Source organism: Fukomys damarensis, unplaced genomic scaffold (genome assembly GCF_012274545.1).
Source record: "Fukomys damarensis isolate Sample0158 unplaced genomic scaffold, DMR_v1.0_HiC HiC_scaffold_36, whole genome shotgun sequence".
Lineage (NCBI taxonomy): Eukaryota > Metazoa > Chordata > Mammalia > Rodentia > Bathyergidae > Fukomys > Fukomys damarensis.
This window is the reverse complement of record NW_022900948.1, coordinates 4,061,660-4,074,071: the sequence shown is the minus strand read 5'-3', so window position 1 is coordinate 4,074,071 and position 12,412 is coordinate 4,061,660.

Here is a 12,412-nt window from a genome sequence, read left to right as displayed (position 1 = left end):
CATGCTATTAAGCAAAACCCATGACACAAAATGGAATGTACTCTATTACTGAACATATACAAATATGCAAAAATGCATGCATATAGAGGTTATTGGACAAAGATTATGAAGAATGAAAATAGAACCTTTTAGTAGATTGAATTAATAACTGACAACTTATTGTATGGTTAAATCAGCATAACACTGAGTGTCTAAAATATATTATTTTATTCTATTTCACACTGATCATATGAAAGGTACCTTAAGTTTGAAGATTTTATAAAATAATTTTGCAATAATGCAGTATATTACTGGAATTTAAACCCAGGCTTTGTCTTCAAATCTACAATTAGGATAATAAGCTTACCTTTGACTCTCTTATACACTTTTTTATTTTCTAAGCCTTATAAAGTGCTACTGCATGTGCTTTATGTCAGAAAAATGAAAACTATTATGTTAAAGAGAAACTAAAATGAATAAATTTCTTACCGTCTTAAAAAATAAATAAATCATTAATAACCAAATAAAAGACCTAATGTAAACAATAAAAAACAAATGCTTAGGAAAATAGGACAAAATAATATTTTAGCTAACCATTAATTGAGAAATGTAAGCAAAGCAATGAAATAAAACCCATTCAGACATGTCTTAGGATGAAGAATTACTGAATGCTAACAACAATCCACTATTTATATTTTATTATTAAGACTCTAATATAAGTAATTATTCTAAAATGAAAATTTATCTATTTTATTGTGATGAATGATATATGAATAATATATATTATTTACATATGGATATATCATAGTAAAGAACGAGGCTGCCTGTGAATGTAATTCAAGAATTTCTTTTTCTTAAATATCAGGTAAATTTCCACTGAAACTTTTCAATTGAAATTGAAAAAATGAAATTCATTTTTGATTCATTCAAGAATTTTGTTTTTCAACCACTAGATATTTCTGTAGACATTATGAATATATATCCATACGTTGCCATTTATATCACCTGTACTCTGCTGCTTCATATTTCAATATGAAATACAGATAATAAAAACAATAGGATAAATCCTTCAGTTACAAATTCTATTGAATTTTGATAAATGTTATAATGTAAGGGAGAGAAGATAAATATAAATTGTTGAGGAGGAATATTGAATTTTTAGGTAGATGACTGAAGAGGCGTTTTTGAAAAAATGCCTTTATAAGCTCTACGGAAATAAGTACACCACAAGGAAATTTGTGGAAAAAGCAAAGGAAGCATTCCCTAAAATATCCCCGGTGGAGGATTATTGGTTAGATCAGAGAGAAGTGGGAAAGCTGACTTAAAAATAAGAGTAAAGGAACACAATAGGAATAGATTAGAAAAGTAATTTGATCACATGCCATTTTACAATCAACGTGATATATGCATAGGTTGATACTGATTTATAATGATGTTCTGGTGTGAAAACTATTATAATCAGAATAGAGAGGGACAAGGGTTAATATGGAAATTAAAATGTGCACATGAATAGTTTGCCTCCTATATGCAGGCTGAAATTGCTTCTCTCATTACATAAGAAAAGAAAAACTCCATCAGTCATGTAGATGTTTGGGGTCTCATTCTGCCAAATATCTGCTTTTTTGCATGCATACATTGATACTTGTGCCAAACAAAAACTACTGCTTGATTCATTCATCTATGACTCTATGACAGCCAAGATACGATTGAGTTACAGAATCATAACCAGGAGCTGTGTTTGATTTTTCTTATTCTACCAAGAATATTTCTCAGCATTCTCTGCTCTTCCTGATGTCCTTTCTCCTCTATTTCTCTAAATGTGTTTCTTTATGAGTTTCTCAGGATTCTTTTGAGACCTGTATCTCACATGTGATTTCCTGTTTAAACATGTTATACTGTTGAACAGATGCTATTTCTGAATTGGGAGTGAAACAAACTTTTATATTATTTCGGAGGAAGAAGTTAAAAATTATTAATATTGCTACTCAAATTTAACAAAAATTACCCTTTTCTATAAGTTTGCTGAATAATATTACTATTTCAGGATGAGTAAAACAAATTAGAGCAGAAAATAATTTGCATTCATGTAAACAGGAAAAAAGTCTTTCTTGGCTCTTGTGAAAAATGCTTTCCCTTAAATTAGTCTTCGCAAAATTTTTAATTGATGATTTTTTCCCCATCAATTCTAAGTAACAGTGACTAATGGTTCTGTTTAAAAAATTTTGGAAAGCATGGCACATCTGTGAATTCCCAGGATTAAAGGAGTGAGCATTTTAGTTCTATTATTTGTAACTGTTAAAAGCATGCTTAGCTGGAAAATAAAATTTTACATTAGAAAAGTATTTTGAAAAATCAAGAATAAAATGAATAAATTTAGTAGAATAAACTAAAAATTATATTTGAGTAAAATTTATAACTGGAAAATTAAACTAATTTGAAGGAAGTCATATTTATTTGAAGACAATCAAGACTCTCAACCTGTGCATGTTGTATCAGAGATCAACAGATCATCATAAATGGACTGCAATTTTCTGTTGACACTTAGGGGAGAGTTTTGTATTGAGATAAGACTGGTTAGACAGGAACAGAGTGTCTATTAGATATTAGTATATATATATATATATATGCATATATAAAGAGACATATATTAATGTAACATGTAATAATATGGTATATGTATTCATTAATTATATACGTATTCACATAAATATGTATGCATATACTAATGCACACATATATACACGTATTTATGAATTAATATGAAACATTATAAGTGCATATTAAATCCATCTGATAGCTGTATTTCTTAAACATAAAACCATCTTTTATTTATACTTCAAAAGCATTTCAGTGTTTTCACACTCTTATTCACAGTAATCACAATGAATACCTGCATTGATCTTTCAATCTTAAAAAAAATGTGTCTTGGTATAGCCAGAAAATTAAAAAATGTGCAAGACTGGTCAAATGATAAAAGTGATCTGTTTTCTTCCATCTTTTCTGTGCCCATTAATCAGCCTGTTATGATACTGCCTATGATATTTATGTCTGCCTAAAAACAGCAAAGATTCACCTTTTGTTTTTCCAAAAATTTGCTATGCAATTCGACATTTTCACCCTAAAGAAAAGCCATGTACATTCAGCATATGCTACAAAATTGTTCATTTATGTTAATTCCACATAAATATGCTACAAAAATAGCATCCTGGTGACATGTTATGAACATATAAATTAGCCAGAAAGGATTAAAATACAATTAGGTTTCAAAGAAAAAAATGAATTCCATTTAGTTCATTGTCATGATTAAAAATGTGTATCAAATTTTCTTTCCTGATATTTTTCATTGTTATATATTTTTAGAAAGATACTGAATTAACTCATCTTTTTAGCTTTGTGTTCCATGAACCTTTATTTGTAGTCAATTGTTTTTTGCAATATTTTGATTCCCTTATTTTTCTTTATGTGTATTCTTTGCTTTAATATTTGGTAGAACACTTAACATTCTAATCATTAACTTTTTAACTTGAATTTAGGTAAGTTCAACATCAATAACATACAGAAATTATGCTCTTATACAGATCTATTCTTATCTACTCTCAGTTACTGACTTTTATAAAATCTTATCTTTATATATTATGTCTAGAAATAAATACTACTAATTGTTTTTTAAAATGTCAGATTCTGCTAGTGTAATTTTTGTGTCCAGGTTTGTGATATTTCAAGTCTATCTCATATAAAGACACATAATTCTTTATTTAGACATTGTAATATTCTTTTATTATCTTATTTTAATATCTGGTGTATCTATATGTGAAAACATACAGGGGAGATCTTCAATTTTTTATGTTGCTTTCAAACTTTTTACAGAGCAGTCGTACCATTTTAGTCACAAAAGTAAGAGATACAAATCCTAGTAACTCTATGCCCTTTCCCAACTTTCTGTATTCAGATTTTCTAATTTCTATAATTTTAGTCATAGCTCACTATTTGGATCTGTAATGACAGTGTCATTGACATTTCCATATGCTTATTTGACAATCATGTAACTTTGCTGAAATATGTCAAAGTTTATAACTTTTTAGATTCTTGTCATTTTTTCCTTTTTTTTTTTTTGCTGATGCAGCCCCAAAGCAAGCATGATTAGATATTCTAATTTCAGACAAAGTAAACTTTAAAGCAAAACTGATAAGAATAGGCAAAAGTGTCTATATATTGGTAAAGCAAACAGTACTACTTCAAAAGAAAACATCTGTAAATATTTACTAACCAAATATTGTCACTATGATTTCAAACACAAAAATTTATTGACATTAAAGCCAGACAGAAAATAGTACAATCATAGTGGATATATTAACACCCACTCTCACTAATAAACAGGATAACAAAATAAAAACTAAACAGAGAAATACCAGAGTTGAACCATTCCATGGGATAAATCTACCTAACATAGCCATAGAGTGCATTATCTAACAACAGCAGAATAAGCATTCTTACCAGAAGCCCACAGAACTTTCCAAAATTAAACAATATATTAGACCATGAAGAAGATTTAAATAAATAAAAAAATCACTTAAAAAATGTCTTTAGTACTATCAGATCACAACAAAATGAAATTAGGAATCAACAGTAAAAAATGCAAACACATGAAGACTAAGTAATGCATTTCTGAAAAACCAATAGTTTACAGAAAAATCAGGTACTCCTAGGATCAAGTCACACTGAAAGTAAAGTATGCCAAAATCATTTGGAACAAAATAAAATCAGCTCTCAGAGAAAAGCATAGAAATTTGAATGCCTATATTATAAAAATAGAACATTAAGAAAAACAATCTAATGATGCATTCCAAAGTCATAGAAAACAAGAGTGATAAAAATCCAAAATTTCTAGAAGGAAATAAATTATAAAGATCAAAACCAAAATCAATGAAATTAAGACTGGAACATAAATAATACAAAGGATCAATAAATTCAAGAATTGGTTCTTTGAAAGGACAAATAAGACAAAAAATTTCTTAGCTAAACTTGCCAGAAGAAGGAAAATAAAACATACTAATAATACAATTAGTAATGAAAAGTTGAAATAACAAAGAGCACAGTTGAAATCCAGAGAATTATAAAATAATCTATTATGAAAATTTATATTTCAATAAATTGGATAATCTCAAAGAAATGCATAAATTCCTAGGCACATATTTATTACCAATATTCAACATAGAAAGCACAGTAGCACGCAATGAAATTGAGACAACAGTAAAATTTCTACTAAATCTGAAAAGCCTAGGAACCAACAAGTTCATCATTGAACTTTTTGAGCTTCAGAAAAAAACCTACTGCCAATACTGCTCAAAATTTTCCATGATATTAAAAAGAAAGGAACACTGCCAAATTAATTTCTTGAAAGCAGCATTACCTGATACCAAATACAAACCAGGATTCAACAACAACAACAACAAATACTATAGGAAAACATCCTTAATGGATATAGATGCAAAAATTTTCAACAAGATATTTGTAAACAGTAATATGTCATTCAGAAGAATGTACATCAAACCAAGTTCACTTTAATAGGGATATTAGGGACGGACATATGTAAATCAGTCATTGTAATATAGTATTTAAGTAGATGTAAGAATAAAAATCACATGAACATCTCAACCATTGACAGAAAAAGCCTTTGAAAAAAATCAATATCCATTCATGATAAATAGATAAAACCTTTGACAAAATCCAACATAAATTCATGTTACATAGGTATAAAAATGCCTATACCTGATGAAAATAGGTATAGAAGTATACCTCAAAACGGCAAAAGCCATTTATGACAAACCCACAGCCAACATCATGCAAAATGGTAAAAGAACTAAAAATATTTCCTCTAAAATCAGAAATGAGACAAAAATGCAAATTCTTTCCACTCCTGTTCAGTACAGTTCTTGAAATTAGCCAGAGAAATTGTGAAAGAAAAAGAAAGAAAAAAGATAACGGGAAAAGAAAAAAATCAAGCTGCCTTTGTTATGAAATGGTATGATCCTTTACACCTGATCAAGGAGGTGAACTACTTAAATAATAATAACTATAATACTCTCTCTTTTTTTTTTGGTACCAGGGACCGAATTTGGATCCTTGTGCTTGCGAGGCCAGTGGTGGAACCCCTGAGCTATATCCCTGGCCCCTCTAATACTCTTTTTAATGAGATTGAAGTAAACATTAGAAGATTGGAAGATATTCTCTGTACCTGATAGGCAGAATTAATATTGCCACAATAAACATATTAGAAAAGTTATACATATATTTAATGCAATTCTAACCAAAAATTAGCATTCTTCCTAGAACTAGAAAAAAAAAGCAATACTGAAATGTATATGGAACCAGAAGAGTGTGAAAATAACTTTTTATTCTCTATGTAGTACTACAAAATTCTTGAGTAAATGGATATGTGGAAAAACAAAGCAAGGACAAAACTTCTAAGTTTTTCCTGTTACCACAGAACAATCTTTCAGAATCCTCAAAGCATATTTAATCCTCTCTCTGATATATACTTTTCAAATAAATATATCTAATGTTTTGTTAATAATAAAGGTCTAGAATGACTTCAATCTCCTTGCCATCCTTCACATTTAAAAAATTGACATAGTGTGATTTGCACTTGAATTATATTTTTCCTTTTATCTTCTTTCTTAGTTTTAGTAAAATTTAGCTGGAAGTTTGTATTTTTCATTGTCTGTTTAAAGTAATTTCAGACTTTTATTTTCAAACAAGAGTAGCTTTTTATTGTAATCTTTTTTGTGTGTGTTGAAACAAAATAAATTAGCTCTTCTCTTAGCATGGCTGTTAATCTTACAATAAAACACTTCTTTATACATAGCCTTTATTACTGTTCCTTTGATAATCCTCAATTTCAATTTTAATATGTTTTCTTTTAGTGGTAATGAATTATTTATTGATAGATAAATTGTCAGTTTTATTTTTAATATTTGACTGTGGACTAATAATTCAGTTCTTGGAATGCTACCATTTATATCTTTCAGTTCTTTACCCTGAATAAAATATGTCTCATCCTAATGATTTCAGTGTGATTAAAACTGAAGGTGCTTTAATGTCTTTAAAAAATTCTCACTGAACTAACTCTTCTTCACACCTGGCATACAGTGGATAGATATTATCTCGTGGCATTACCAAGTAAATTTATCTAACATGCTGAAATGTAGAATTCTTCTCTAGTTTTGATATTAACTCCCCCAATTATTTTTTTTAGACAGGTTCTCAATATATAGTCCTGTTCAGCATTGAACTTATCACATAGCTCAGACTGGCCTTGAACTCATGATTTGCCTTTAGACACCCAGGTGTAGCATTACAAGTCCGCAGCACCATAGGCAGCTTCATATTAATTTTGACTCAGAATGCAGCAAATTTATTTTTTAAACAATGGTTTGTAGAAAGCCTATTTTAAGCCAATAAACACCTTTTTGTTTTAATTTTTAATTTTTCAGAAACTGTTTAAGAATACAGAAAATGTTAATGTGCCATCAGTTTCTCTACTGGACAAAAAGAACCCTATGAATGTTGACAATAAGGAAATCATACTTCAGGGCCTATTTCCAGGCCAGTCCTTTTAAAGCTTTCAGGGAGGATTTACTGGATTTACTAAGGCTGAGAAGCTATGTTCACATAAGATTAATGATGTAGAAATTTGCTTTTAAGGTGAAACATTCCTTCTTCACTCATGCCATACCTCTTAACTTTTATGTGGTACCAGATGTACAATTCTTTTTGTTGCCTGTATTTACTTTCGATTCCCCAACAACTGGAGTTTCTGTCTACAGGGTAAACCTATTTGGGTACCTTTGCAGGCTGTGTTATGGAGAAATATATATTTTTCTTTAGAAATCTGAAGGCTGTATAACCTCTTGCCATTCTTCTCCAAGTCTTTTCTTGTACTCTGTTTTTTCAGTCTTCATCATGGAGCTATTAGAGCTATGTGCAACATTTGCCAGCAATGTGGTTCCAATGATATCAAGATTATCCATGAGCTTCATTGTTTTTCTACTATAAAAGTTCTCATGATCATACAAATGCCATGTCCCAGAAAACCTGGAAGGATGATAATATGTGCAATCTAACATTATATATAGTTGTTCCTCTGAGTATCATTGTAAATTTTCATTACTTCTGTTGTGGAAGAAGTTTATTATTATGTAGAAAAACAGAAAACCATAAATTTCAAACAAGTGTCTGACTTTTAATATCTGCTCAATGCTAGAGTATAATTTAAAGAAAAATTCAGAACCAGCTTGTTTACTTTAAATATTACATTTATGGCTACAGTTCAGATATGGTGTCATGATAAAGACTGATCATTTTACCTTTTGATACACATCACTTTAAATCTCCATGAGGAAAATAATATAAAAAGGCATCTTCTGTGAAGTAGAAGGAAGGGCCACTCACAATGTGACAGGTAGATAGCTGGTGAAAAGAGACTGACAGAGTCAGGTGCACTTACCAAATGTAAACTGTGAACAAACTGTGTATGAGAGAGAGGTAGGAGAGAGGGAGAGATTTTCATGAAGTACACAACTGTATGCATTTCCATTTTCTTTAATACTTTTGTTTCCTAATGTTTTTGTTTTCAAACTTCTGTGTGCACATTTTGTAATATAACTCATTCTTCCCAATACATTTTCCAATACCAATACCCATGCACCTAAGCACAATCGTTTGTTTTACTTATTGTTAATTCTGAACCATTTGATAATGAGGATAATGAATAACTACCAGGAAAATTTCTCCTCTTTCCCCCCTTTTATGCCACAATCACAGCTCAGTTAGTTAATGATAATAATAACAATAATTAACTCTTGTCATTTCCTTCCTATATTTTCCATTCCTGTTTTTACATTTTCTCTTCTGCCTTTTATTATTTCCTTATTTGTTGAAAACAGATTTGTGTCCAATTCTCCCTTGTTGTTACAGAATCATTATGTTTGGGAAGTATTGTGGACCATGACCAAATGTTCTGGTATTATTCCTCAAATGAAAATCAGGTGAGTAGACTAATTCAGAAAATAGTCTCCTAGTTTTCTTTTTAACTAAGTAGAAGGAAAACGTGTGATCTATTGAAAAACACCTGGTGAAGAAAATACGCTTGTATACTTAAAGGATTCTTCTGTTGTTGCTGAAATAATGAATAGAAATAATATATACACTATTGCACCTGCCATACTTATCCTGTGGTGCTTCCAATCCTTTGTCAATGGTGTTTTGGAGACATTCTGTTACCTAAAGCATGAGAAGTGGTTAGATCCTTTCCTAGCCAAACATTTGGACTATTCATGAAGCTCTTTCATTTCTCCTGAGTACTTCTGTAAAGTCATAAAGAATATGTTGCTCTATTGTTCAGTATTTGAATTTGCTAAAATATTTTGGATTTTATGAACAGTATAACTACTCAAAGGAATGATGCTATAAAGAACCTATGGAGAGCTGGGATTTAGCTCAGTGGTGCCAACCGCCTCACAAGCTCAAGATCCTGAGTTTGATACCCAGTACCAAAAAAAAAAAAAAAAAAAAAAAAAAAAAAAAAAGTGTACAATATGACAATTTTAAGGGCAAAACTAGTTTTGCTAAGCAGAGCCCAATTTTTCAAAACATATTATTATTTGCTTTCAGAGTTATATCTTTTACTTAGATAGGTTTCGTGACTGAGTTCTCTCTGGTTTTCACTAAAAGTCTGTGGCTCTAAGAGACCTCTCTTTTCAGGGTCACTGACTGCAATCTTATCTTCTACATGTGAGATTCTATCTTCACATTCTTTTATTCTGTTGCATACACTTTCAATGGAGTGTTTAATCTCCTGGATATCTCTTTGAATCTGTTTTATAGATTCCATTTCTTTCCTATGTTGGGTGTTTATTTTTTCCATTTCTTTCTTATGCTGGGCCTTCATGGCTTCTACCATGGTCTTGAGCTCATCTATTTTTTTGTCAGTTTCTCCTCTAGAGTTTCGAATCACAACTTTCATTTTGCTCACCATATCTATGGTTATCTGGGAAATTATTTCTGTTTTGAATTTAATAGAGCCTGATTGATCTGTTTTGTTACTTCCTGTGCTTTGATTTCAGTGTGTTCTGGTGGTTCACTATCAGCCTTTTCATCCTCATTTGCCCTACTGTTTGCCATTGGTGACCTGGAAGTCTGTCTTTGTGTCTTGCTTAGTGTTTTCTCATTTTTATTTTTGTTGTCAGGATGTCCTTGGTATAATCTCTGGGTTATCACCCAAATCTTCCTGATATAGTTGTGACCGAGCTTCTGTGTCTCTAACGACCCACTGACATTCTCATCTTCATAACCTCAGAGAAAACAGCTCATCAAATCCACCACAATCCTTTATCCCAACTGATACAATCAGCAACACAATATGATCAAGCACAACTTGGAAACCGACCACCTGTGGTAGTCACTAGTCTGTCACCCTTAAACCATAAGACCCCTGATCTTAGTTAGCTGATGGCTGAACCCCATGACTCAGACTGACCTCGGGCTGCAAGGCCCAGATTGAGTTCCCAAACCTTCTGAACAGTTAAACTCCACACTGTTCTACTACAGGTTTCCCACACCTGTTTTTAAAAGATGTTCAAAGTTGGGAACTCAGAAGAATACCCTTTATGACCACCTCTGCCTCTGCAGAATGGTTCCAAAGACTGGCACAATCAGAAGGTCTGAGAGTGTGCATGTGGTGGAAGGGGGAGTTAGGGAAATTGTGGGGGTTCAGGGGCTCCCAAGTGGCTACCTTTCTGGTGATAGAGTGATGGCATCTCCCGGTGGGAGAGGGTGTGCTATCCTTTCCATGGTGGATCTGGGCCCAGGCAGCCCTCCTGGTGCTAAGGCAAGAAAAAAGCAGGGGTAGCAATTTTATTTGCAGACAAAGTAAATTTGAAATCAAAACTGATTCTAGTATAGATGTAGGATGATACTGTATCATACCTCTGTGAATGTAAAATATCTTATACCTGCTTTATAATATGTAGTAGTGACTGTGCTTTATCAGAGCTATTTTTAATGATGTTACTCTATTTTCTTTCCAGATGATGATTAAGATGCTAATTAAAAAAATGGTGCCAGGTACCACAACAGCAACAGAACTGTGCTGTTTTCTGGGTATTATTCTTTTCTTTGTTTTTTTTGTTTTTGTGTTTTTAATGGAGTGTGCTGAAGGTCTGTAATATTTTTCAGCTGACTGAAGAACCTGGAAAAGCTGTTGCTGCTATTCATGCATAGCATACTGCTATTATTGGTCTTTTTATATAAATATACAATATATATATATATACATAATTTGAATTTTTGGAAACTTTAACTGTGCTGTTGACTTTGGAAAAAGTTATCCCAATTTACTCTCTAAATATGTTAATTTTTTTCCATTTGTACAGGGGTAATGCACTGCATTAAATATGTAAGGTCATATCTACATGGGTTTGATTAGAGAAACTAATAAAGTATTCTCTAAATAATGAAAAAAGAATAATATTAGACTACAAGAGCAAGAAGCAATTTAAATATGTTCAGGAACCATTTTCATCTTCAGAATTACGGATTATTTTAATTTTACATCATTGCCTTTTCTCTTTTACTTTCCTTTTTAGTTTTATTTTAGGATTCCCTATTTTTAATGTTCATACAGAGATTTCTTTAACTAAAATACCAAATAGTTTCTCTGGTGTGAAAAACTATAATAGTAAACAACATCCTAATGAGATAATTAATAATGTGATATAGGAAGTAAAGGGCTTAAGGTGTAGGGAAAGTGGCAAGGGTGGGGGAAAGGTAATAAGGGAGAGGAAAAAATATGGGAAAATAAAAAAATGGAAATAATGTGTTTGTAAATGGGGAGATGAGGAGAGGGTGGTGGGAGGGCAGGGACAAGGGGAAAAATGAGTGTTTGGATTTTTTTTTTTTTTTTTTTTTTTGGTACCGGGGATTGAACTCAGGTCCTTGTGCTTGCAAGGCAGGCCACTGAACGGATGAGCTAAATCCCAGCCTCAAGGGCAAAAATGAAAATCAAGACCTATCATGTAAATGTACAGGATCCCAATAATGAATGTAACTGTATTGTATACCTAGATTTTACCAATAAACTCAAAAAAAAGAATGAAAAACAAATTACTCCACTAAAAACAAAAGTCTGTGGCTCTTGTCTTTCTTTCTTTTATTCAATCTAATGTGACTATTCTGATGAATAGTCACATAGACTGAAAATTCTATATGAATTTCCAGTGTCCCTGAAAACAAGTTAGAAGCCACACTTCCTAAAATTAGTGTCAACTAACAATTACACAGTGATTTGCATGCTTGCATTTTATTGTTTCTTTTTAGGCTATAATCATTTAGATACTAGAATGTTTATTTATTCACTAATAAAAAACAATCCCAG